The sequence below is a fragment of the Schistocerca cancellata genome, chromosome 2, assembly GCF_023864275.1.
Source record: "Schistocerca cancellata isolate TAMUIC-IGC-003103 chromosome 2, iqSchCanc2.1, whole genome shotgun sequence".
Taxonomy (NCBI): Eukaryota; Metazoa; Arthropoda; class Insecta; order Orthoptera; family Acrididae; genus Schistocerca; species Schistocerca cancellata.
Window position 1 is genome coordinate 533,697,934 of NC_064627.1, and position 27,429 is coordinate 533,725,362.

The window sequence follows — 27,429 nt, forward strand, 5'->3', positions numbered from 1 at the left end:
AGCGTAGTTACTAATAATACTCAGAACTGACTGCAAACTGAGCATCATAAATCAGTAACTCTCATTGTTGTTTTTATATTTCTTTCGTAAGTGCACTCAAAACTAAGAAAGTCATTCACAGGCGTTTTCCTGCCTCGCCGATAGTCGAGCAGAACATACAAATAAAAATAAAAAAGAATGTGTGTGTGTGTGTGTGTGTGTGTGTGTGTGTGTGAGAGAGAGAGAGAGAGAGAGAGAGAGAGAGAGAGAGAGAGAGAGATAGAGAGAGAAATAAAAAGCAATGAGAGAGTGTGTAAAAAATTGTTGTAAAGAAATTGAATCATGGTATTTAAAGAAATCTTTCATTAAAATGACACGTTCCACATCATTACGAAATGTCGTATTCATGATCTATGGAACAAGAGTTAATCTAATGTTATGTAATCTAATCTAATCACATCATATTGATTATTAGCCATGAAGAGTCATGAACTACCGAAAGTTTTGCCAATACCAGTAACCAAATCTAAACTTGAAAATAAAAGACGACAATTTTTGTAATAAACCGTGACTCCTATCAAGACCCTTTCATCCCTGTTATCTAACCACGAAAGATGTCTGATATACCTCCATTCTGAAGTAACAAAGTGTGCATGCATTTAAAGATGAAGTGCATGATGTGAAGTTCTGTGACGGAGATACGAACCCAACACGTAATCCGATTGTTAACTAAGAAAAATCAAATGTTACGTATCGGTTTTTCTTACGAGCCGCTAGGTGTCTGAATCTAAAATAAGGATACAAACTTTTGTGCCTAAGCGACAATCGAACTGCACACCTACCGCGCATCCACGAATATAGCTTAAGTATCAGTTGCTTACTCATGAACAGTAAGATGTGTGCGTGTTTGACCAGAAATAACGACACCTGTTGCGATTGTTGGCAACACATGAACAGACATTGAAATTGCGCGTTAATTTTCACTAGCAGGTGGGTGTGCACTTGATAATGCTAGAAATGAAATTATGAATATTTTTGTACTGGATCAGGTTTCAGACCCACATACTTACCTTTGGAAGAGAGCTAGAGAAGATTGCAGTCTTGGGAAAAGGAACGAAATGACTGAACTATACTGTTCCGAGAGATTCACATCCTCGAAAGAGGAGATACGAATTCGAATCACAGTCCAGTACCAAATTTTTAAACGTCTCTAGTTCAATCAAGTACAAGTAAAATAAGAGCCCTGTCCCTTTAAATGGCTATCGGTTCATCAAATAAAATAAAATTTTCTAATGTAAGTAAGTTTACTGGCGACTGTATTTCTGTTTACCATGACTTCCGCTTTGTCATTTCCCAACGAAAACTGGCTCTGCCCAGTTGGTAATGAAGGAACGTGATGTTTAATGCGGATTCTGGATTATAACGTCTTTCTCTTGAGGTTACCAGAGGTAAAATAAATCTGTTTGTGCCTCTTAAAAGTAAATGCCTGAACCCACGCATTGCACCTGTGATAGCTCGTTCCACCAGACCATTGTGGCCACATTACCCAGCCCCAGGAGTGTGCTGTAACGGATGATGTGCTTAGCTTACAAAATTAGTCACGGTGGAAAAAATGCGAGTCTATTAAATGGTCAAGTAGAAGCAAGCTTCTGACGCAGAGATTATGCTATTCTCATGTCAGCAGGATGTAAAGACTCTTCTAGGCATCATAGGCTGGATGTGAAGCCATTTTGATTTTTCACAAATTCAGCAAATTTCTTAGTTCGAGAAAATCCACTGTGAAGTGTGAAGTTGCCGGATAATTCGATTATTACTGTTATTATTACTATCATTTTATTCGTACCGCTGATGGAACACGACCGTAGTCTTGAGGTAAAATGCGAGACCAGCTAATATGACGTCTGGCGACCGAAAGCACATATCGACAGAATTTTTATCGCCCCTTTCCTCTCGGTGCTGAAGCTATGAGTGTAATTCAAGCGAATCTACAATATCATATTAGCTGGTCTCGCGTTTAACCTCAAGACTACGGTCGTAGTCTAGATAATGTACTAAGACTGGAGTCAAGACTTCCTCTGGGAAGTGCCGCAGTCTACATGTTGCTAGATCGAGCATATTGCCAGACATAGAATTCTGAGAGGAGCATGACTGTATTGTCCACCTTACGTGAACGACTCGGCGGTCAATTTTTTGGTCTGAGACTGTATCTACAACACATATTGCTCGCTTAAGACCCAGAAGAATTTAAAAAAAAAAGTAGTTTATGAGAGCAACGTTAACCATAGCGTTCGAAGTATTCATAGTATTGTATACGTGTGTGTAAACGCCTTCCAGTGACCACTCAAGAAAGACAAGGATACACAGTCTAGCTTCAATATTATAAATACGCCTCAGTTTGTGGATGAACTCAGACTTAAGTTGATAATAATTTTGAAAATATAGCAGCACTGTACCCATTGGTGTTAAACTCGTTTTCAACCAATGATTCCCACAGCTACAGGGATACTACTTGTGATACCTCTTAGACAAAATACTTAAGCAGTGTTATCAGACGAAAAGATCAACCTGACACAAACTGTGGGAAGTTTGTTTTACAACCTTCGTACCTGGATATTCAGCTTTTTCCTATTTGAGATATCTGTGAACGTTGCTGCTTAAGACGATTTAAGCAGAAAATAAATTCCCTCAGCTTCGACAATGTTTAAAGAAATCGTCTTATCGGCACTAAATCGTGATTTGTTTACCGGCTGTACTCTTCCGTATTTTGCCGGTTGGAAGGCGAAAGCTTATTGACAAATTTCACACAGAAATTACTGTTACAGTGTACTTATGGAGCCAAATGAGTCAATTGCGTATTTTCCGGTGAGAAAGAGCACTGGCAAACAGTCTTCGCTACATTAGGTTATTTAAACTGGTGTCACTCTGAGCTAGAATTTATGGTCAGCGACTAAGTGTAAGGTCAACGTTTCGGATGCGAGTTTTGCGACTGTGAAATACTTTTATACATTATAGAAGCGAATATTATATGTGCACTAATATTGCGAAAATTTTGTACTTGGACAGCTTAGAATGAAAATACTTCTGTTTATTGCAAAGGGAAACAATAGATTTTCTAAAACACTGTCTGTCATACACTACTTGAAACAGGTCATGTCGACCAAATCATGTGGAAGAACTAACAGCAACGTATATCGGAAGGCAGTAAGATCTCTTGCCTTTTGGTTTGTCAGTACTCGATAGCCACTTCTAGGCGAAAGTAAATGAAGAAAGGCAGTGCGTTTTTGTTACCAAGTAACGTCTTCGTCAATTACTTTAGTTTTAATGTAATCTACGAGTAATTGCTGGTGTTTGATATTAACATGAAAAGGATTCCGTAGACAGGGAAAGAACCTGTTCTTGGGAAACTACTTCTATAGTGACCAAAAGATACTAAATGATGTTCAAGCACTTGTGTTACAGCAGCAGTATGAATAAAATGATATTAATAATAACAGTAATAATCGAATTATCCGGCAACTTCACACTTCACAGTGGATTTTCTCGAACTAAGAAATTTGCTGAATTTGTGAAAAATCAAAATGGCTTCACATCCAGCCTATGATGCCTAGAAGAGTCTTTACATCCTGCTGACATGAGAATAGCATAATCTCTGCGTCAGAAGCTTGCTTCTACTTGACCATTTAATAGACTCGCATTTTTTCCACCGTGACTAATTTTGTAAGCTAAGCACATCATCCGTTACAGCACACTCCTGGGGCTGGGTAATGTGGCCACAATGGTCTGGTGGAACGAGCTATCACAGGTGCAATGCGTGGGTTCAGGCATTTACTTTTAAGAGGCACAAACAGATTTATTTTACCTCTGGTAACCTCAAGAGAAAGACGTTATAATCCAGAATCCGCATTAAACATCACGTTCCTTCATTACCAACTGGGCAGAGCCAGTTTTCGTTGGGAAATGACAAAGCGGAAGTCATGGTAAACAGAAATACAGTCGCCAGTAAACTTACTTACATTAGAAAATTTTATTTTATTTGATGAACCGATAGCCATTTAAAGGGACAGGGCTCTTATTTTACTTGTACTTGATTGAACTAGAGACGTTTAAAAATTTGGTGCTGGACTGTGATTCGAATTCGTATCTCCTCTTTCGAGGATGTGAATCTCTCGGAACAGTATAGTTCAGTCATTTCGTTCCTTTTCCCAAGACTGCAATCTTCTCTAGCTCTCTTCCAAAGGTAAGTATGTGGGTCTGAAACCTGATCCAGTACAAAAATATTCATAATTTCATTTCTAGCATTATCAAGTGCACACCCACCTGCTAGTGAAAATTAACGCGCAATTTCAATGTCTGTTCATGTGTTGCCAACAATCGCAACAGGTGTCGTTATTTCTGGTCAAACACACACACATCTTACTGTTCATGAGTAAGCAACTGATACTTAAGCTATATTCGTGGATGCGCGGTAGGTGTGCAGTTCGATTGTCGCTTAGGCACAAAAGTTTGTATCCTTATTTTAGATTCAGACACCTAGCGGCTCGTAAGAAAAACCGATACGTAACATTTGATTTTTCTTAGTTAACAATCGGATTACGTGTTGGATTCGTATCTCCGTCACAGAACTTCACATCATGCACTTCATCTTTAAATGCATGCACACTTTGTTACTTCAGAATGGAGGTATATCAGACATCTTTCGTGGTTAGATAACAGGGATGAAAGGGTCTTGATAGGAGTCACGGTTTATTACAAAAATTGTCGTCTTTTATTTTCAAGTTTAGATTTGGTTACTGGTATTGGCAAAACTTTCGGTAGTTCATGACTCTTCATGGCTAATAATCAATATGATGTGATTAGATTAGATTACATAACATTAGATTAACTCTTGTTCCATAGATCATGAATACGACATTTCGTAATGATGTGGAACGTGTCATTTTAATGAAAGATTTCTTTAAATACCATGATTCAATTTCTTTACAACAATTTTTTACACACTCTCTCATTGCTTTTTATTTCTCTCTCTATCTCTCTCTCTCTCTCTCTCTCTCTCTCTCTCTCTCTCTCACACACACACACACACACACACACACACATTCTTTTTTATTTTTATTTGTATGTTCTGCTCGACTATCGGCGAGGCAGGAAAACGCCTGTGAATGACTTTCTTAGTTTTGAGTGCACTTACGAAAGAAATATAAAAACAACAATGAGAGTTACTGATTTATGATGCTCAGTTTGCAGTCAGTTCTGAGTATTATTAGTAACTACGCTCCAGTCCCTAAACCTAGTTACAGAAAGCGAATCAGACGCATTACGTATTCCAGGCCGTAGCAGCCGCGACTTGGAGACACCAGCTATGGTCACTTCCCAGACCGCTGTAGGATCACATCGGTTCGTCTTCTTCCTGCTGGTACTGTAACTGAGATTTGGCAACAAGGCAACGTATGTTTGGCAACTCTGTGATCGACGAGTTACTTCCTGGTGTGCACGGAATTAAGCCTCAAAGTTCACTTGATTTTACCTGTCATTTCCATTGAATAATCTGAGTTATTATAGCTTGAAGGGTAACAAAAGATTGAAAATTTACGGTTTTCAGCCCAAGAAAGTCGTTGCAGGTGGAAATCGCAACTAATCTCGACCTTTAAATAGCGGTTTACGAGTTCTAGTTACTATTGCCGTCGTAATAGGAAGCTGAGACCCATACCCCCTCGCCAGCTCTGTGGTAACGTGCTGACATGTGAAACAGCGTCTGTTACGGTTCGCAGTTCCAGTCTCACTGACTGAAACGTTTTTATCCCTTCTGTGAAAGAGCTACAAGCAGTCAGATCAAACATCAATACGGAAATCGCAAGAAAATGCTTTCAGCTCATAGTGCAATGTTGAAAAACTTACAATGCTGCACAACAGGTAACGCCTCTTTCCGCTGCTGACAAGCGAATTTTGGGTTTCTAGGAATACGTAACTATATTTATGAAATGCCACATTTGCATACCTCTTGAGTATGACACAGCATACCAATTAAACACAGACCCTATCAAAATCTAAGTGAGTAGTATTTTACTAATTCGTGTCGATAGAGGCATGCTTGTGTACAGATACTTTCGTCGTAAGGTTATCATCGTTAGTTTTATTTCATTTCTTATAATACAGTGCACAATTTTCGTAAGGTTTCCTTTAGTGTTGTTAAAACAATAGTAAACATGAGAGAGAAATTAATCATCAACGATATATGCGAATTCTCTGATGTTACCTATGACAGTCTGACAATGCACATGCAGTTTATTGATTACATGCATGTAGAAAATTTGTTCTGAGCTAAAGCTTTCAATCAAAGTTTGAAGAAGAATAAAATATCACTACCACACGACGGCTAATGTAGAAACTACTTTTCTGACATATTATGGCACGATGCGCTCTCCCTGCACATCTTCGAGATGCATCTGCTGCCTGCTGTCTATTAAACCTGAATAGGACAAAATGTCACAGTAGTTAGTCCTTTTTCCACATGCGACTACTTTGGGTTGAGAAGTGAAGGAAATTTGTTCAAAGTTCCATTAGATTGATAACTTCAGCAGAGTGCAGAATTGCGTTTTAAAAAATGTAGCACTGAATGTATTCGAACTCGCGACATCTTATCTATGCTACAAGCTGACACGGAACTACAACAGCTCCAGAGCTCGGCAACTATTCCTCCAGAACTTTTGGATTCCACAGCACTGTGAGATTATGCATATGGCCATGTCTTGATTTCTGAGAGACAAACAGTTACAGCTTTTCTTTTGGACTGAACGACGTTTTCTAGTAACAGATAGCGCAATAGAATAGCTCAAGTGAAAAGGAACACTTCTTATTTAAACTTCTGCATCCTACAATGTTGGCAGTTGTGTGTAGGTGGCAGTAACGTGATTTTATTTCTGTGATTACAAAATAGTCGAATGTATGCACTGGGTAGCCGAGGCAGCTAGTTCATGGTGATTCGGTCAACCAAGTAAATGAATTTACTGAACATGCTGCAAATTACTACAGGGAGCCTGTGTGTCAGAATTCTCATCCAGTGTGGCGCAACTGCGTTACGATAGAAAAATGACTCGCAGAGAAGAGGATTTCGTGGTCTGTTGGACGGATGGTAGGTTGTTATACCTATGGTCTGGGTTCGATTCCCACTTCTGTCAATGATTTTAGATAGGGAGAGACAGATTCCATTCTCTCCTGGCTACACCAAGTGAAGGAGATATAATGGCTGCGTGGTCTGAAAATTCACATTAAAGATGATATTCCTTCTTTACCAAGTAGACGGTAGGTTGAACCACAATAAAGTCTGGAGTGGCGACATGTAGAAACTCTACCACCAGTAACCTTTCTTATACTAGTTATTTATTTCAAGTGACGACACAAACGCTATGTATGGTCACAGGACACTTATTCCATCTTTTATTTGAGCTTCTGTATGTCGATAAAATTGGTTCTGAACTGGGAATGCGACTCAGACCGCCCTTAACGCGGAATTTGATCCCTTCGTGGCAATACAGCTCGGCTACAATTTGTTGTTTGTTCAAAACTGCAGATTCCTCAACACCTTCACATATTATGCGTGAATGGGATCGAATCCTGGCCCGGCACTAAAGATTTAATTATGTATTATCAAGCTCTAGCATGAGAACACCTGTCTGCTGGTGGATAATAATTTTGATTTTTAATGTATTTTCATTCGCTGTCACACTAACGATATCTGACGTTTTTAACTCCCAGTGAGACACAGAACTATTTGCGAGATGACTGTAAGTTCAAGATGCTATTCTGAGCAGCTGGTGGAGAAAAATTCGGTAGCTGACGTCTCTTTGTGTGTAGTCAACAACGATATGTGTGGGGCTCTATTCCCAGTGAGCGCTGAACTCTTCGTCATATTATTTCAGTTCAAACATGCTCACATGTCACTGCTGGTGCAACAAACCCATATTTAACGTTAGTTTTCTCTAGAATATAACAGCGATAGGTGCCGGGTTGGAGTCCTGGGAAGGAAAAAATTAATTTTTCGTCTCGTCATTTCAGTTATAACATCTAGTTACTGCCGCGAAATTCCGATATGTCACATTTGACTGTGCTTCGATAGCAATCCGATTAGGTTCCGGGTTCGAATCCGTGTCCAACACACAGCTTTACCTCACGGCATTTCAAGTAAGTTACTTGTGAAGAAGCAATATTTAACATCTCTCGTAGTTCGTTAACAGGGACAATAGATGCTGGGTAGGAATTCGCGTCTGTTAAAAATGTTTGCGTTATGCAATTTAAAGTTGATATTTGCTAACTGATACTGTCTAAAATCGAGGTATATCACTCTCTGTATGCCTAATCAGGAATGACTGTTAGTTTCCGTCAGTCACGAAATCTTTGCTTAGTCTGCATGAGCTGGGTTTGAATCCATATGCAGAACATGACGGTTCGTCGTGTCATTTAATGTTCATACATATTCTCAACTAGCTGCTCGTGAATAACTTAAATTTTTAATGTCATTTTGTGTTAAATAGTTCAAATGGCTCTGAGCACCATGGGACTTAACTTCTAAGGTCAATGTTCCTCTCCAATAATTTTTAGATTAGTTACAATAGGCTTACGCTGCAAGAGAATTCGCTTGTATTTTTCAATATGTGGTCTGTTGTCGGTTTGAAGGCCTTCCATAACATCGGCAACGTAGTGCAACTCCATCGAGAGCTGTCTGGAGTAGGGTGGGGTTAGCTATGTGAAAGTTGCGATCTGTCGAAGACGATCTTCATATTCCTAATGCGATTAGGACATCGTATACTCTTGACGACGTTTAGCACCTGTGCGGTCAGTCACCCAATTTCAGAATTCATTTTGAGTAATCCTGCTAAATTCCCAAAATATTGTCTTTTTATATTGATGAGTAATATGGATAGTCGTCACGTTCATGTGCCGTCTACAACGCAAATTTAATGTTACTATCCTAGGAACTAACCTGCAATACGTTTTGTATTTCATAATCGGAACTATCTGCATTAACCGTCATCAGAGCAATGTCAGGGAACAGAGTGCAGCAGTGCCTACTTGAGGACCTGCTTGAGTCGTGTTCTAAGGAAAGGGTAGTTCTGGTTCACATTATATTACACTAGCGAGAAGTACCGACTTTTCCTTTTCTCTGCAAACATCCAGAACTAAATTCAGTAACTAAATGCTAAGAATATATTTTCATTGTGCCAACTCAAAGATCAATAGATATGGATATAGATATAGATTTTTATATTTAAAGCCATTCTCGTTCTGCGTTGGAATAAACATCATTCATTATTTGCTTATCTTGTTACGATTGTTATTGTCATTCTCTCACTGGCAAGAGTCGTATGCTGATGCTGTATGAATAAATTATGCCATTGGATACAAAGCGGTTTAGTTTTGAGACCTAACCCACGAGGGGGGAAGGCACAGTGGTCTGCTTCAGGAATTCCAAGCAATAAAACACAAAAAACAACCAAGGAAGGGTTCGAACAGCTACTTTCACGCAGAGACATGCATTTGGAATCTGTTCATCGTTACGGGGTCAAACAAGAGGGTCACATTACTGAAACAATGATCGGGCTACTTAGTATATAATAGAGCATACAGATTTCAAGGAGGAAACGTATGAAGACGCTGACTTCCTCGTTATCAATATGTGCGGCATATCTTTCGTGTTAACGAAAGTAAATTCCCGCTTTACCTCTTCTTACGTGTCAAATGAAATGAATGCCATGAGGAATAGAATATTTGTTGACTGCGTCTGTTCTTGCTTCCATCCTTACCAACATATTTCTTCATTCTCGTGGTAATCATGACAATCTATGTGCATGCTGCAAACGATTGCAAGTGGACAAATTCGACATCGAGGTGCAAAGCGTTTGGTATCTTACATTATATTCAATTCGAATAAGATTCCGGTGTATTTTTACTTCGTTTGTATTTTTAGATGATTATGAACGTTACGGAAATTTATCTCACATGCTTTATGTTGAATGAGAAACATTGAATGATCCGTTTTGCTTTCCCTACGTTGAAATGATATAATGTCGACGTCAACAGCCTTCTTCCACGCCGGAAGCTGAAACTTGTATCATTCTGGATTAATGATAATTGAATGTCTCATATGTATACATAGCCCACAAGGCGACGTCAGAAACCACCAGGGGAGAACGCCGCATAAAAACCAAACGTGCGCGCGCGTCTCCACTCTGAAGAACCGTATCGGAGAATCACGGCAAGCATTTCGCTGAAGAGCTGCCTCGTGAGAGAGCCGAGAAATGGCAGCGTTGTAGCAAGTATTTGTCAACACTCTGATAGTGCATTTACTTCCGAGTGTAGGTCGGCGTTACCTCGCTAAATTCACTTGACATTCGTTTTCCACATCGAAGACTCGTACGATATAATCCACTGCAAGATGACACAATTAGAAAGTATATTTAATTTCTGGACTCCAAGAACGGCGTTCTTCACATAAGTAACACCTGTTTGTGTGTGCATTCGGGAGGACGATGGTGCAATCCCGCGCCCGGCCATCCTGATTTAGGTTTTCAATGATTTCCCTAAATCGCTTCAGGCAAATGCCGGGATGGTTCCTTAGGAAGGGCACGGCCGATTTCCTTCCCCATCCTTCCCTAATCCGAGCTTGTGCTCCGTCTCTAATGACATCGTTGTCGACGGGACGTTAAAACAGTAATCTCCACCTCCTCTGTTTCTGTGTTTAAGGTTGCGTTTTGAGGCTCAGGCAACATCGCAGTGACTATAGTCCGCCCGTGGCCGCCAGTGTGTCGTTAGCTCAGAGGTTCCCTTGTGCGTTGCAGTGCTTGTACTATAAGTTCGAATCACGGTAGAAGCCGCTGACTAAAACATTTTATTTTCCATTTTAATTAATGGAGTTGCAAACTGCTAGTAAACATTTCTTATGCGAAATCTGAAGAATGCCTTTAAACATCAATCTTCGTCCGATTTCGACTTAGTAAATTAAGTTAATGTCATATATTTCTGCTTTGCAAATTCCAAGGTGCTTCACTGTAAAATAGGTCCTGAAAAGATTCAAACCGACTGTCAACGATATAAATTTGAGCTTTGTTCGTCATATAGGTCTAACATGTCAGAAGGTTGTTTATGAAGTGCACATGTTCATTAATATAGTTCACATCTTCTAAATTTTTGCAATAGCATTTAACTGTAGACGTTTTCTAACACCGGCGTTAGCAATTCCTTTCCGTTCTCTGAAACCTTCAAAACGACAAATTTATCTGGATTAAATCTGATGACCTTAACTATCACTTCCGATCAACAATAAATACTTCATGAACCCATACATGGAACTCCAAATGTGCAGTGTGCCTGCACTGCTACAGAGCATGCATTGCAAGGTATTCACACAGTTTATCGCATAGACTTACCATAAGGAATCAAACAAGAACTGTAATACATTTTACACCACAGACGCTCACTCTGGCTTGACGAAAACATCCAATCATTGACCAAAAGTTGCACAAATAATTAAGTTTGAAAGGAAAAGAAACGAGGTATGAAGCATTTATAAATTCATCGAATGTAGTGAGGTGGTTTAATTTCGTCCCAGTCTATAAAATTAATTTCGGGCCATACTCAGCTCTTGCCGATTACCCGCCTACTAATCAGGGCGTCTGTCTCCGTTGCTTTTGAGCGTGAATGGAAATTGTAGAAATTTTCTGTGGAGCAACATTTAATAATAAAGCGTTTCAAATCATCAAAAGCGATGAGCGGTAGCAGGCGCTTTCGATAAAGAACGGGGGAGTGCAGCGCCGCTGCTGTCGCCACGGCCGCTGCCAGTAGCCAGCAAATGGATCCCGGAGCTTTGCCGCATACGGCGTCCAGAGGAGGACAGTCTGCAGGAAATCTGCCGCAAAATCGTTACTAGATAAAATTTTGATATCGGTGTGTCACAAAGCGAAATAGATTGAATCTGCGCTACCATTACATTCACGTCTTCAGCATTCAGACAGAAGAGGCTATAAAAATATTTTATGCCAGCTGCTCTCGATCCACTGACATTATGAACAGAAACAACGCACGCTACCGCTAGACCACAGGCGTAATCAGCCTAGAGTCTCTCTATCTTGGGACAAGTTTTCCTCCAGGAAGTGCCGCAGTCTACAGTGTTGCCAGATTGTGCAGATAACCGGACTTAGAGAATTAGCGAGTTGGCCAGTTTCTTTGTCCCATGTCGCGATCGGCGCGGACTTAGCCTCTGAAGCGGCCGGCCGCCGGTCAAGTTTTATGTCAAAGAGTGTACGTGGCAGATAGCGTGTGTATGAAATACGAGGCAAAACTGCCTACCAGATGAAAGCGCACAACATTCCATAGCGTATGCCCTTCGAATTATACATCATGTCGAAATCTATAAACCAATCAAATTACGGCTCCAGCAAAGAGTATGTTGGTATTTGCGAACGACGAGTTCTTATTTATATTTAAGTGCATACCTGTCGCAGTCATTTTAACGTATCGAGCCTATAATAAACCATTTGTAGCACAACTGTCGCCTTTCGACAGTTTGTTTTGCGTCAGGCCGCCATATACAGAACCGATTTGGCAGGGCCTACTGGAGAGACTTGACTTTGCAGACATCCGTCGCTAGTGGCCGCCCAAACACCAAGCTCCATCCAAACAGCAGGACAATCTTGGGCTAGGACGAACGTCAAAACCTTGCAAGCAATATCAGTGTAGCGTATCGAGCTGTCCGTTTCGTTGCAGCAAGTCGTGGAAAAGAGTGCCCAGCACATTTCTCATTTGCATTAGACGACACTGCATGTCGATACAATACTTATTCCTGCAGTAAATAAGTGGGCCGGTGATTTTGCCCCGATCGGATATCGACGTGGACGGATGCTGTCATTAAATGATTCGCGAGTGGGAGCTTGGTCGGCTGCACTGCAGCTGGGCATTAGACGCAGACACCGGCCCAGTACGGTGCTTTGAATGCGTTTTCGAATCGACAGATGTCTTCTTTGCGCAAGCACTCGCCAAAGATGCACATGTAGTTCCAGCAGACGAGGTGGCCGAGTGGTTAAGGCGTTGGACTGCTAATCCAATGTGCTCTGCACGCGTGGGTTCGAATCCCATCCTCGTCGAAGAATTTTACGTAAAGCACGCGTTTGCGGTCACTCCTTCTCCATGCGAAACGCCACTCAGTAGTAACAACGAAGCGTGTACGTGGCAGATAGCGTGTGTATGAAATACGAGGCAAAACTGCCTACCAGATGAAAGCGCACAACATTCCATAGCGTATGCCCTTCGAATTATACATCATGTCGAGATCTATAAACCAATCAAATTACGGCTCCAGCAAAGAGTATGTTGGTATTTGCGAACGACGAGTTCTTATTTATATTTAAGTGCATACCTGTCGCAGTCATTTTAACGTATCGAGCCTATAATAAACCATCTGTAGCACAACTGTCGCCTTTCGACAGTTTGTTTTGCGTCAGGCCGCCATATACAGAACCGATTTGGCAGGGCCTACTGGAGAGACTTGACTTTGCAGACATCCGTCGCTAGTGGCCGCCCAAACACCAAGCTCCATCCAAACAGCAGGACAATCTTGGGCTAGGACGAACGTCAAAACCTTGCAAGCAATATCAGTGTAGCGTATCGAGCTGTCCGTTTCGTTGCAGCAAGTCGTGGAAAAGAGTGCCCAGCACATTTCTCATTTGCATTAGACGACACTGCATGTCGATACAATACTTATTCCTGCAGTAAATAAGTGGGCCGGTGATTTTGCCCCGATCGGATATCGACGTGGACGGATGCTGTCATTAAATGATTCGCGAGTGGGAGCTTGGTCGGCTGCACTGCAGCTGGGCATTAGACGCAGACACCGGCCCAGTACGGTGCTTTGAATGCGTTTTCGAATCGACAGAAGTCTTCTTTGCGCAAGCACTCGCCAAAGATGCAGATGTAGTTCCAGCAGACGAGGTGGCCGAGTGGTTAAGGCGTTGGACTGCTAATCCAATGTGCTCTGCACGCGTGGGTTCGAATCCCATCCTCGTCGAAGAATTTTACGTAAAGCACGCGTTTGCGGTCACTCCTTCTCCATGCGAAACGCCACTCAGTAGTAACAACGAAGCGTGTACGTGGCAGATAGCGTGTGTATGAAATACGAGGCAAAACTGCCTACCAGATGAAAGCGCACAACATTCCATAGCGTATGCCCTTCGAATTATACATCATGTCGAGATCTATAAACCAATCAAATTACGGCTCCAGCAAAGAGTATGTTGGTATTTGCGAACGACGAGTTCTTATTTATATTTAAGTGCATACCTGTCGCAGTCATTTTAACGTATCGAGCCTATAATAAACCATCTGTAGCACAACTGTCGCCTTTCGACAGTTTGTTTATCCGTCGCTAGTGGCCGCCCAAACACCAAGCTCCATCCAAACAACAGGACAATCTTGGGCTAGGACGAACGTCAAAACCTTGCAAGCAATATCAGTGTAGCGTATCGAGCTGTCCGTTTCGTTGCAGCAAGTCGTGGAAAAGAGTGCCCAGCACATTTCTCATTTGCATTAGACGACACTGCATGTCGATACAATACTTATTCCTGCAGTAAATAAGTGGGCCGGTGATTTTGCCCCGATCGGATATCGACGTGGACGGATGCTGTCATTAAATGATTCGCGAGTGGGAGCTTGGTCGGCTGCACTGCAGCTGGGCATTAGACGCAGACACCGGCCCAGTACGGTGCTTTGAATGCGTTTTCGAATCGACAGATGTCTTCTTTGCGCAAGCACTCGCCAAAGATGCAGATGTAGTTCCAGCAGACGAGGTGGCCGAGTGGTTAAGGCGTTGGACTGCTAATCCAATGTGCTCTGCACGCGTGGGTTCGAATCCCATCCTCGTCGAAGAATTTTACGTAAAGCACGCGTTTGCGGTCACTCCTTCTCCATGCGAAACGCCACTCAGTAGTAACAACGAAGCGTGTACGTGGCAGATAGCGTGTGTATGAAATACGAGGCAAAACTGCCTACCAGATGAAAGCGCACAACATTCCATAGCGTATGCCCTTCGAATTATACATCATGTCGAAATCTATAAACCAATCAAATTACGGCTCCAGCAAAGAGTATGTTGGTATTTGCGAACGACGAGTTCTTATTTATATTTAAGTGCATACCTGTCGCAGTCATTTTAACGTATCGAGCCTATAATAAACCATCTGTAGCACAACTGTCGCCTTTCGACAGTTTGTTTTGCGTCAGGCCGCCATATACAGAACCGATTTGGCAGGGCCTACTGGAGAGACTTGACTTTGCAGACATCCGTCGCTAGTGGCCGCCCAAACACCAAGCTCCATCCAAACAGCAGGACAATCTTGGGCTAGGACGAACGTCAAAACCTTGCAAGCAATATCAGTGCAGCGTATCGAGCTGTCCGTTTCGTTGCAGCAAGTCGTGGAAAAGAGTGCCCAGCACATTTCTCATTTGCATTAGACGACACTGCATGTCGATACAATACTTATTCCTGCAGTAAATAAGTGGGCCGGTGATTTTGCCCCGATCGGATATCGACGTGGACGGATGCTGTCATTAAATGATTCGCGAGTGGGAGCTTGGTCGGCTGCACTGCAGCTGGGCATTAGACGCAGACACCGGCCCAGTACGGTGCTTTGAATGCGTTTTCGAATCGACAGATGTCTTCTTTGCGCAAGCACTCGCCAAAGATGCAGATGTAGGTCCAGCAGACGAGGTGGCCGAGTGGTTAAGGCGTTGGACTGCTAATCCAATGTGCTCTGCACGCGTGGGTTCGAATCCCATCCTCGTCGAAGAATTTTACGTAAAGCACGCGTTTGCGGTCACTCCTTCTCCATGCGAAACGCCACTCAGTAGTAACAACGAAGCGTGTACGTGGCAGATAGCGTGTGTATGAAATACGAGGCAAAACTGCCTACCAGATGAAAGCGCACAACATTCCATAGCGTATGCCCTTCGAATTATACATCATGTCGAGATCTATAAACCAATCAAATTACGGCTCCAGCAAAGAGTATGTTGGTATTTGCGAACGACGAGTTCTTATTTATATTTAAGTGCATACCTGTCGCAGTCATTTTAACGTATCGAGCCTATAATAAACCATCTGTAGCACAACTGTCGCCTTTCGACAGTTTGTTTTGCGTCAGGCCGCCATATACAGAACCGATTTGGCAGGGCCTACTGGAGAGACTTGACTTTGCAGACATCCGTCGCTAGTGGCCGCCCAAACACCAAGCTCCATCCAAACAGCAGGACAATCTTGGGCTAGGACGAACGTCAAAACCTTGCAAGCAATATCAGTGCAGCGTATCGAGCTGTCCGTTTCGTTGCAGCAAGTCGTGGAAAAGAGTGCCCAGCACATTTCTCATTTGCATTAGACGACACTGCATGTCGATACAATACTTATTCCTGCAGTAAATAAGTGGGCCGGTGATTTTGCCCCGATCGGATATCGACGTGGACGGATGCTGTCATTAAATGATTCGCGAGTGGGAGCTTGGTCGGCTGCACTGCAGCTGGGCATTAGACGCAGACACCGGCCCAGTACGATGCTTTGAATGCGTTTTCGAATCGACAGATGTCTTCTTTGCGCAAGCACTCGCCAAAGATGCAGATGTAGGTCCAGCAGACGAGGTGGCCGAGTGGTTAAGGCGTTGGACTGCTAATCCAATGTGCTCTGCACGCGTGGGTTCGAATCCCATCCTCGTCGAAGAATTTTACGTAAAGCACGCGTTTGCGGTCACTCCTTCTCCATGCGAAACGCCACTCAGTAGTAACAACGAAGCGTGTACGTGGTAGATAGCGTGTGTATGAAATACGAGGCAAAACTGCCTACCAGATGAAAGCGCACAACATTCCATAGCGTATGCCCTTCGAATTATACATCATGTCGAGATCTATAAACCAATCAAATTACGGCTCCAGCAAAGAGTATGTTGGTATTTGCGAACGACGAGTTCTTATTTATATTTAAGTGCATACCTGTCGCAGTCATTTTAACGTATCGAGCCTATAATAAACCATCTGTAGCACAACTGTCGCCTTTCGACAGTTTGTTTTGCGTCAGGCCGCCATATACAGAACCGATTTGGCAGGGCCTACTGGAGAGACTTGACTTTGCAGACATCCGTCGCTAGTGGCCGCCCAAACACCAAGCTCCATCCAAACAGCAGGACAATCTTGGGCTAGGACGAACGTCAAAACCTTGCAAGCAATATCAGTGTAGCGTATCGAGCTGTCCGTTTCGTTGCAGCAAGTCGTGGAAAAGAGTGCCCAGCACATTTCTCATTTGCATTAGACGACACTGCATGTCGATACAATACTTATTCCTGCAGTAAATAAGTGGGCCGGTGATTTTGCCCCGATCGGATATCGACGTGGACGGATGCTGTCATTAAATGATTCGCGAGTGGGAGCTTGGTCGGCTGCACTGCAGCTGGGCATTAGACGCAGACACCGGCCCAGTACGGTGCTTTGAATGCGTTTTCGAATCGACAGAAGTCTTCTTTGCGCAAGCACTCGCCAAAGATGCAGATGTAGTTCCAGCAGACGAGGTGGCCGAGTGGTTAAGGCGTTGGACTGCTAATCCAATGTGCTCTGCACGCGTGGGTTCGAATCCCATCCTCGTCGAAGAATTTTACGTAAAGCACGCGTTTGCGGTCACTCCTTCTCCATGCGAAACGCCACTCAGTAGTAACAACGAAGCGTGTACGTGGCAGATAGCGTGTGTATGAAATACGAGGCAAAACTGCCTACCAGATGAAAGCGCACAACATTCCATAGCGTATGCCCTTCGAATTATACATCATGTCGAGATCTATAAACCAATCAAATTACGGCTCCAGCAAAGAGTATGTTGGTATTTGCGAACGACGAGTTCTTATTTATATTTAAGTGCATACCTGTCGCAGTCATTTTAACGTATCGAGCCTATAATAAACCATCTGTAGCACAACTGTCGCCTTTCGACAGTTTGTTTTGCGTCAGGCCGCCATATACAGAACCGATTTGGCAGGGCCTACTGGAGAGACTTGACTTTGCAGACATCCGTCGCTAGTGGCCGCCCAAACACCAAGCTCCATCCAAACAGCAGGACAATCTTGGGCTAGGACGAACGTCAAAACCTTGCAAGCAATATCAGTGTAGCGTATCGAGCTGTCCGTTTCGTTGCAGCAAGTCGTGGAAAAGAGTGCCCAGCACATTTCTCATTTGCATTAGACGACACTGCATGTCGATACAATACTTATTCCTGCAGTAAATAAGTGGGCCGGTGATTTTGCCCCGATCGGATATCGACGTGGACGGATGCTGTCATTAAATGATTCGCGAGTGGGAGCTTGGTCGGCTGCACTGCAGCTGGGCATTAGACGCAGACACCGGCCCAGTACGGTGCTTTGAATGCGTTTTCGAATCGACAGATGTCTTCTTTGCGCAAGCACTCGCCAAAGATGCACATGTAGTTCCAGCAGACGAGGTGGCCGAGTGGTTAAGGCGTTGGACTGCTAATCCAATGTGCTCTGCACGCGTGGGTTCGAATCCCATCCTCGTCGAAGAATTTTACGTAAAGCACGCGTTTGCGGTCACTCCTTCTCCATGCGAAACGCCACTCAGTAGTAACAACGAAGCGTGTACGTGGCAGATAGCGTGTGTATGAAATACGAGGCAAAACTGCCTACCAGATGAAAGCGCACAACATTCCATAGCGTATGCCCTTCGAATTATACATCATGTCGAGATCTATAAACCAATCAAATTACGGCTCCAGCAAAGAGTATGTTGGTATTTGCGAACGACGAGTTCTTATTTATATTTAAGTGCATACCTGTCGCAGTCATTTTAACGTATCGAGCCTATAATAAACCATCTGTAGCACAACTGTCGCCTTTCGACAGTTTGTTTTGCGTCAGGCCGCCATATACAGAACCGATTTGGCAGGGCCTACTGGAGAGACTTGACTTTGCAGACATCCGTCGCTAGTGGCCGCCCAAACACCAAGCTCCATCCAAACAGCAGGACAATCTTGGGCTAGGACGAACGTCAAAACCTTGCAAGCAATATCAGTGTAGCGTATCGAGCTGTCCGTTTCGTTGCAGCAAGTCGTGGAAAAGAGTGCCCAGCACATTTCTCATTTGCATTAGACGACACTGCATGTCGATACAATACTTATTCCTGCAGTAAATAAGTGGGCCGGTGATTTTGCCCCGATCGGATATCGACGTGGACGGATGCTGTCATTAAATGATTCGCGAGTGGGAGCTTGGTCGGCTGCACTGCAGCTGGGCATTAGACGCAGACACCGGCCCAGTACGGTGCTTTGAATGCGTTTTCGAATCGACAGAAGTCTTCTTTGCGCAAGCACTCGCCAAAGATGCAGATGTAGTTCCAGCAGACGAGGTGGCCGAGTGGTTAAGGCGTTGGACTGCTAATCCAATGTGCTCTGCACGCGTGGGTTCGAATCCCATCCTCGTCGAAGAATTTTACGTAAAGCACGCGTTTGCGGTCACTCCTTCTCCATGCGAAACGCCACTCAGTAGTAACAACGAAGCGTGTACGTGGCAGATAGCGTGTGTATGAAATACGAGGCAAAACTGCCTACCAGATGAAAGCGCACAACATTCCATAGCGTATGCCCTTCGAATTATACATCATGTCGAGATCTATAAACCAATCAAATTACGGCTCCAGCAAAGAGTATGTTGGTATTTGCGAACGACGAGTTCTTATTTATATTTAAGTGCATACCTGTCGCAGTCATTTTAACGTATCGAGCCTATAATAAACCATCTGTAGCACAACTGTCGCCTTTCGACAGTTTGTTTTGCGTCAGGCCGCCATATACAGAACCGATTTGGCAGGGCCTACTGGAGAGACTTGACTTTGCAGACATCCGTCGCTAGTGGCCGCCCAAACACCAAGCTCCATCCAAACAGCAGGACAATCTTGGGCTAGGACGAACGTCAAAACCTTGCAAGCAATATCAGTGTAGCGTATCGAGCTGTCCGTTTCGTTGCAGCAAGTCGTGGAAAAGAGTGCCCAGCACATTTCTCATTTGCATTAGACGACACTGCATGTCGATACAATACTTATTCCTGCAGTAAATAAGTGGGCCGGTGATTTTGCCCCGATCGGATATCGACGTGGACGGATGCTGTCATTAAATGATTCGCGAGTGGGAGCTTGGTCGGCTGCACTGCAGCTGGGCATTAGACGCAGACACCGGCCCAGTACGGTGCTTTGAATGCGTTTTCGAATCGACAGAAGTCTTCTTTGCGCAAGCACTCGCCAAAGATGCAGATGTAGTTCCAGCAGACGAGGTGGCCGAGTGGTTAAGGCGTTGGACTGCTAATCCAATGTGCTCTGCACGCGTGGGTTCGAATCCCATCCTCGTCGAAGAATTTTACGTAAAGCACGCGTTTGCGGTCACTCCTTCTCCATGCGAAACGCCACTCAGTAGTAACAACGAAGCGTGTACGTGGCAGATAGCGTGTGTATGAAATACGAGGCAAAACTGCCTACCAGATGAAAGCGCACAACATTCCATAGCGTATGCCCTTCGAATTATACATCATGTCGAGATCTATAAACCAATCAAATTACGGCTCCAGCAAAGAGTATGTTGGTATTTGCGAACGACGAGTTCTTATTTATATTTAAGTGCATACCTGTCGCAGTCATTTTAACGTATCGAGCCTATAATAAACCATCTGTAGCACAACTGTCGCCTTTCGACAGTTTGTTTTGCGTCAGGCCGCCATATACAGAACCGATTTGGCAGGGCCTACTGGAGAGACTTGACTTTGCAGACATCCGTCGCTAGTGGCCGCCCAAACACCAAGCTCCATCCAAACAGCAGGACAATCTTGGGCTAGGACGAACGTCAAAACCTTGCAAGCAATATCAGTGTAGCGTATCGAGCTGTCCGTTTCGTTGCAGCAAGTCGTGGAAAAGAGTGCCCAGCACATTTCTCATTTGCATTAGACGACACTGCATGTCGATACAATACTTATTCCTGCAGTAAATAAGTGGGCCGGTGATTTTGCCCCGATCGGATATCGACGTGGACGGATGCTGTCATTAAATGATTCGCGAGTGGGAGCTTGGTCGGCTGCACTGCAGCTGGGCATTAGACGCAGACACCGGCCCAGTACGGTGCTTTGAATGCGTTTTCGAATCGACAGATGTCTTCTTTGCGCAAGCACTCGCCAAAGATGCACATGTAGTTCCAGCAGACGAGGTGGCCGAGTGGTTAAGGCGTTGGACTGCTAATCCAATGTGCTCTGCACGCGTGGGTTCGAATCCCATCCTCGTCGAAGAATTTTACGTAAAGCACGCGTTTGCGGTCACTCCTTCTCCATGCGAAACGCCACTCAGTAGTAACAACGAAGCGTGTACGTGGCAGATAGCGTGTGTATGAAATACGAGGCAAAACTGCCTACCAGATGAAAGCGCACAACATTCCATAGCGTATGCCCTTCGAATTATACATCATGTCGAGATCTATAAACCAATCAAATTACGGCTCCAGCAAAGAGTATGTTGGTATTTGCGAACGACGAGTTCTTATTTATATTCAAGTGCATACCTGTCGCAGTCATTTTAACGTATCGAGCCTATAATAAACCATCTGTAGCACAACTGTCGCCTTTCGACAGTTTGTTTTGCGTCAGGCCGCCATATACAGAACCGATTTGGCAGGGCCTACTGGAGAGACTTGACTTTGCAGACATCCGTCGCTAGTGGCCGCCCAAACACCAAGCTCCATCCAAACAGCAGGACAATCTTGGGCTAGGACGAACGTCAAAACCTTGCAAGCAATATCAGTGTAGCGTATCGAGCTGTCCGTTTCGTTGCAGCAAGTCGTGGAAAAGAGTGCCCAGCACATTTCTCATTTGCATTAGACGACACTGCATGTCGATACAATACTTATTCCTGCAGTAAATAAGTGGGCCGGTGATTTTGCCCCGATCGGATATCGACGTGGACGGATGCTGTCATTAAATGATTCGCGAGTGGGAGCTTGGTCGGCTGCACTGCAGCTGGGCATTAGACGCAGACACCGTCCCAGTACGGTGCTTTGAATGCGTTTTCGAATCGACAGATGTCTTCTTTGCGCAAGCACTCGCCAAAGATGCAGATGTAGTTCCAGCAGACGAGGTGGCCGAGTGGTTAAGGCGTTGGTCTGCTAATCCAATGTGCTCTGCACGCGTGGGTTCGAATCCCATCCTCGTCGAAGAATTTTACGTAAAGCACGCGTTTGCGGTCACTCCTTCTCCATGCGAAACGCCACTCAGTAGTAACAACGAAGCGTGTACGTGGCAGATAGCGTGTGTATGAAATACGAGGCAAAACTTCCTACCAGATGAAAGCGCACAACATACCATAGCGTATGCCCTTCGAATTATACATCATGTCGAGATCTATAAACCAATCAAATTACGGCTCCAGCAAAGAGTATGTTGGTATTTGCGAACGACGAGTTCTTATTTATATTTAAGTGCATACCTGTCGCAGTCATTTTAACGTATCGAGCCTATAATAAACCATCTGTAGCACAACTGTCGCCTTTCGACAGTTTGTTTTGCGTCAGGCCGCCATATACAGAACCGATTTGGCAGGGCCTACTGGAGAGACTTGACTTTGCAGACATCCGTCGCTAGTGGCCGCCCAAACACCAAGCTCCATCCAAACAGCAGGACAATCTTGGGCTAGGACGAACGTCAAAACCTTGCAAGCAATATCAGTGTAGCGTATCGAGCTGTCCGTTTCGTTGCAGCAAGTCGTGGAAAAGAGTGCCCAGCACATTTCTCATTTGCATTAGACGACACTGCATGTCGATACAATACTTATTCCTGCAGTAAATAAGTGGGCCGGTGATTTTGCCCCGATCGGATATCGACGTGGACGGATGCTGTCATTAAATGATTCGCGAGTGGGAGCTTGGTCGGCTGCACTGCAGCTGGGCATTAGACGCAGACACCGGCCCAGTACGGTGCTTTGAATGCGTTTTCGAATCGACAGATGTCTTCTTTGCGCAAGCACTCGCCAAAGATGCAGATGTAGTTCCAGCAGACGAGGTGGCCGAGTGGATAAGGCGTTGGACTGCTAATCCAATGTGCTCTGCACGCGTGGGTTCGAATCCCATCCTCGTCGAAGAATTTTACGTAAAGCACGCGTTTGCGGTCACTCCTTCTCCATGCGAAACGCCACTCAGTAGTAACAACGAAGCGTGTATGTGGCAGATAGCGTGTGTATGAAATACGAGGCAAAACTGCCTACCAGATGAAAGCGCACAACATTCCATAGCGTATGCCCTTCGAATTATACATCATGTCGAGATCTATAAACCAATCAAATTACGGCTCCAGCAAAGAGTATGTTGGTATTTGCGAACGACGAGTTCTTATTTATATTTAAGTGCATACCTGTCGCAGTCATTTTAACGTATCGAGCCTATAATAAACCATCTGTAGCACAACTGTCGCCTTTCGACAGTTTGTTTTGCGTCAGGCCGCCATATACAGAACCGATTTGGCAGGGCCTACTGGAGAGACTTGACTTTGCAGACATCCGTCGCTAGTGGCCGCCCAAACACCAAGCTCCATCCAAACAGCAGGACAATCTTGGGCTAGGACGAACGTCAAAACCTTGCAAGCAATATCAGTGTAGCGTATCGAGCTGTCCGTTTCGTTGCAGCAAGTCGTGGAAAAGAGTGCCCAGCACATTTCTCATTTGCATTAGACGACACTGCATGTCGATACAATACTTATTCCTGCAGTAAATAAGTGGGCCGGTGATTTTGCCCCGATCGGATATCGACGTGGACGGATGCTGTCATTAAATGATTCGCGAGTGGGAGCTTGGTCGGCTGCACTGCAGCTGGGCATTAGACGCAGACACCGGCCCAGTACGGTGCTTTGAATGCGTTTTCGAATCGACAGATGTCTTCTTTGCGCAAGCACTCGCCAAAGATGCACATGTAGTTCCAGCAGACGAGGTGGCCGAGTGGTTAAGGCGTTGGACTGCTAATCCAATGTGCTCTGCACGCGTGGGTTCGAATCCCATCCTCGTCGAGGAATTTTACGTAAAGCACGCGTTTGCGGTCACTCCTTCTCCATGCGAAACGCCACTCAGTAGTAACAACGAAGCGTGTACGTGGCAGATAGCGTGTGTATGAAATACGAGGCAAAACTGCCTACCAGATGAAAGCGCACAACATTCCATAGCGTATGCCCTTCGAATTATACATCATGTCGAGATCTATAAACCAATCAAATTACGGCTCCAGCAAAGAGTATGTTGGTATTTGCGAACGACGAGTTCTTATTTATATTTAAGTGCATACCTGTCGCAGTCATTTTAACGTATCGAGCCTATAATAAACCATCTGTAGCACAACTGTCGCCTTTCGACAGTTTGTTTTGCGTCAGGCCGCCATATACAGAACCGATTTGGCAGGGCCTACTGGAGAGACTTGACTTTGCAGACATCCGTCGCTAGTGGCCGCCCAAACACCAAGCTCCATCCAAACAGCAGGACAATCTTGGGCTAGGACGAACGTCAAAACCTTGCAAGCAATATCAGTGTAGCGTATCGAGCTGTCCGTTTGGTTGCAGCAAGTCGTGGAAAAGAGTGCCCAGCACATTTCTCATTTGCATTAGACGACACTGCATGTCGATACAATACTTATTCCTGCAGTAAATAAGTGGGCCGATGATGTTGCCCCGATCGGATATCGACGTGGACGGATGCTGTCATTAAATGATTCGCGAGTGGGAGCTTGGTCGGCTGCACTGCAGCTGGGCATTAGACGCAGACACCGGCCCAGTACGGTGCTTTGAATGCGTTTTCGAATCGACAGATGTCTTCTTTGCGCAAGCACTCGCCAAAGATGCAGATGTAGTTCCAGCAGACGAGGTGGCCGAGTGGTTAAGGCGTTGGACTGCTAATCCAATGTGCTCTGCACGCGTGGGTTCGAATCCCATCCTCGTCGAAGAATTTTACGTAAAGCACGCGTTTGCGGTCACTCCTTCTCCATGCGAAACGCCACTCAGTAGTAACAACGAAGCGTGTACGTGGCAGATAGCGTGTGTATGAAATACGAGGCAAAACTGCCTACCAGATGAAAGCGCACAACATTCCATAGCGTATGCCCTTCGAATTATACATCATGTCGAGATCTATAAACCAATCAAATTACGGCTCCAGCAAAGAGTATGTTGGTATTTGCGAACGACGAGTTCTTATTTATATTTAAGTGCATACCTGTCGCAGTCATTTTAACGTATCGAGCCTATAATAAACCATCTGTAGCACAACTGTCGCCTTTCGACAGTTTGTTTTGCGTCAGGCCGCCATATACAGAACCGATTTGGCAGGGCCTACTGGAGAGACTTGACTTTGCAGACATCCGTCGCTAGTGGCCGCCCAAACACCAAGCTCCATCCAAACAGCAGGACAATCTTGGGCTAGGACGAACGTCAAAACCTTGCAAGCAATATCAGTGTAGCGTATCGAGCTGTCCGTTTGGTTGCAACAAGTCGTGGAAAAGAGTGCCCAGCACATTTCTCATTTGCATTAGACGACACTGCATGTCGATACAATAATTATTCCTGCAGTAAATAAGTGGGCCGGTGATTTTGCCCCGATCGGATATCGACGTGGACGGATGCTGTCATTAAATGATTCGCGAGTGGGAGCTTGGTCGGCTGCACTGCAGCTGGGCATTAGACGCAGACACCGGCCCAGTACGGTGCTTTGAATGCGTTTTCGAATCGACAGATGTCTTCTTTGCGCAAGCACTCGCCAAAGATGCAGATGTAGTTCCAGCAGACGAGGTGGCCGAGTGGTTAAGGCGTTGGACTGCTAATCCAATATGCTCTGCACGCGTGGGTTCGAATCCCATCCTCGTCGAAGAATTTTACGTAAAGCACGCGTTTGCGGTCACTCCTTCTCCATGCGAAACGCCACTCAGTAGTAACAACGAAGCGTGTACGTGGCAGATAGCGTGTGTATGAAATACGAGGCAAAACTGCCTACCAGATGAAAGCGCACAACATTCCATAGCGTATGCCCTTCGAATTATACATCATGTCGAGATCTATAAACCAATCAAATTACGGCTCCAGCAAAGAGTATGTTGGTATTTGCGAACGACGAGTTCTTATTTATATTTAAGTGCATACCTGTCGCAGTCATTTTAACGTATCGAGCCTATAATAAACCATCTGTAGCACAACTGTCGCCTTTCGACAGTTTGTTTTGCGTCAGGCCGCCATATACAGAACCGATTTGGCAGGGCCTACTGGAGAGACTTGACTTTGCAGACATCCGTCGCTAGTGGCCGCCCAAACACCAAGCTCCATCCAAACAGCAGGACAATCTTGGGCTAGGACGAACGTCAAAACCTTGCAAGCAATATCAGTGTAGCGTATCGAGCTGTCCGTTTCGTTGCAGCAAGTCGTGGAAAAGAGTGCCCAGCACATTTCTCATTTGCATTAGACGACACTGCATGTCGATACAATACTTATTCCTGCAGTAAATAAGTGGGCCGGTGATTTTGCCCCGATCGGATATCGACGTGGACGGATGCTGTCATTAAATGATTCGCGAGTGGGAGCTTGGTCGGCTGCACTGCAGCTGGGCATTAGACGCAGACACCGGCCCAGTACGGTGCTTTGAATGCGTTTTCGAATCGACAGATGTCTTCTTTGCGCAAGCACTCGCCAAAGATGCAGATGTAGTTCCAGCAGACGAGGTGGCCGAGTGGTTAAGGCGTTGGACTGCTAATCCAATATGCTCTGCACGCGTGGGTTCGAATCCCATCCTCGTCGAAGAATTTTACGTAAAGCACGCGTTTGCGGTCACTCCTTCTCCATGCGAAACGCCACTCAGTAGTAACAACGAAGCGTGTACGTGGCAGATAGCGTGTGTATGAAATACGAGGCAAAACTGCCTACCAGATGAAAGCGCACAACATTCCATAGCGTATGCCCTTCGAATTATACATCATGTCGAGATCTATAAACCAATCAAATTACGGCTCCAGCAAAGAGTATGTTGGTATTTGCGAACGACGAGTTCTTATTTATATTTAAGTGCATACCTGTCGCAGTCATTTTAACGTATCGAGCCTATAATAAACCATCTGTAGCACAACTGTCGCCTTTCGACAGTTTGTTTTGCGTCAGGCCGCCATATACAGAACCGATTTGGCAGGGCCTACTGGAGAGACTTGACTTTGCAGACATCCGTCGCTAGTGGCCGCCCAAACACCAAGCTCCATCCAAACAGCAGGACAATCTTGGGCTAGGACGAACGTCAAAACCTTGCAAGCAATATCAGTGTAGCGTATCGAGCTGTCCGTTTCGTTGCAGCAAGTCGTGGAAAAGAGTGCCCAGCACATTTCTCATTTGC

General features: G+C 44.7%; 16 non-coding genes across 16 annotated transcripts; all 16 read left to right on the forward strand.

Moving 5' to 3' along the window:
- The first annotated feature begins 13,030 nt into the window (after positions 1-13,030).
- Trnas-gcu (transfer RNA serine (anticodon GCU)) lies at positions 13,031-13,112 on the forward strand. Its single transcript has one exon. It is a non-coding gene; the product is annotated as a tRNA-Ser (tRNA).
- Positions 13,113-13,950: 838 nt separating this feature from the next.
- On the forward strand, positions 13,951-14,032 carry Trnas-gcu (transfer RNA serine (anticodon GCU)). The gene has a single exon. It is a non-coding gene; the product is annotated as a tRNA-Ser (tRNA).
- A 772-nt stretch (positions 14,033-14,804) lies between these two features.
- On the forward strand, positions 14,805-14,886 carry Trnas-gcu (transfer RNA serine (anticodon GCU)). Its single transcript has one exon. It is a non-coding gene; the product is annotated as a tRNA-Ser (tRNA).
- Positions 14,887-15,724: 838 nt separating this feature from the next.
- Trnas-gcu (transfer RNA serine (anticodon GCU)) lies at positions 15,725-15,806 on the forward strand. The gene has a single exon. It is a non-coding gene; the product is annotated as a tRNA-Ser (tRNA).
- An 838-nt stretch (positions 15,807-16,644) lies between these two features.
- Positions 16,645-16,726, forward strand: Trnas-gcu (transfer RNA serine (anticodon GCU)). The gene has a single exon. It is a non-coding gene; the product is annotated as a tRNA-Ser (tRNA).
- Positions 16,727-17,564: 838 nt separating this feature from the next.
- Trnas-gcu (transfer RNA serine (anticodon GCU)) lies at positions 17,565-17,646 on the forward strand. The gene has a single exon. It is a non-coding gene; the product is annotated as a tRNA-Ser (tRNA).
- An 838-nt stretch (positions 17,647-18,484) lies between these two features.
- Positions 18,485-18,566, forward strand: Trnas-gcu (transfer RNA serine (anticodon GCU)). Its single transcript has one exon. It is a non-coding gene; the product is annotated as a tRNA-Ser (tRNA).
- An 838-nt stretch (positions 18,567-19,404) lies between these two features.
- Trnas-gcu (transfer RNA serine (anticodon GCU)) lies at positions 19,405-19,486 on the forward strand. The gene has a single exon. It is a non-coding gene; the product is annotated as a tRNA-Ser (tRNA).
- An 838-nt stretch (positions 19,487-20,324) lies between these two features.
- Positions 20,325-20,406, forward strand: Trnas-gcu (transfer RNA serine (anticodon GCU)). The gene has a single exon. It is a non-coding gene; the product is annotated as a tRNA-Ser (tRNA).
- Positions 20,407-21,244: 838 nt separating this feature from the next.
- Trnas-gcu (transfer RNA serine (anticodon GCU)) lies at positions 21,245-21,326 on the forward strand. The gene has a single exon. It is a non-coding gene; the product is annotated as a tRNA-Ser (tRNA).
- An 838-nt stretch (positions 21,327-22,164) lies between these two features.
- Trnas-gcu (transfer RNA serine (anticodon GCU)) lies at positions 22,165-22,246 on the forward strand. Its single transcript has one exon. It is a non-coding gene; the product is annotated as a tRNA-Ser (tRNA).
- Positions 22,247-23,084: 838 nt separating this feature from the next.
- On the forward strand, positions 23,085-23,166 carry Trnas-gcu (transfer RNA serine (anticodon GCU)). The gene has a single exon. It is a non-coding gene; the product is annotated as a tRNA-Ser (tRNA).
- Positions 23,167-24,004: 838 nt separating this feature from the next.
- On the forward strand, positions 24,005-24,086 carry Trnas-gcu (transfer RNA serine (anticodon GCU)). The gene has a single exon. It is a non-coding gene; the product is annotated as a tRNA-Ser (tRNA).
- An 838-nt stretch (positions 24,087-24,924) lies between these two features.
- Trnas-gcu (transfer RNA serine (anticodon GCU)) lies at positions 24,925-25,006 on the forward strand. The gene has a single exon. It is a non-coding gene; the product is annotated as a tRNA-Ser (tRNA).
- Positions 25,007-25,844: 838 nt separating this feature from the next.
- Trnas-gcu (transfer RNA serine (anticodon GCU)) lies at positions 25,845-25,926 on the forward strand. The gene has a single exon. It is a non-coding gene; the product is annotated as a tRNA-Ser (tRNA).
- An 838-nt stretch (positions 25,927-26,764) lies between these two features.
- Trnas-gcu (transfer RNA serine (anticodon GCU)) lies at positions 26,765-26,846 on the forward strand. Its single transcript has one exon. It is a non-coding gene; the product is annotated as a tRNA-Ser (tRNA).
- The last annotated feature ends 583 nt before the right edge of the window (positions 26,847-27,429 follow it).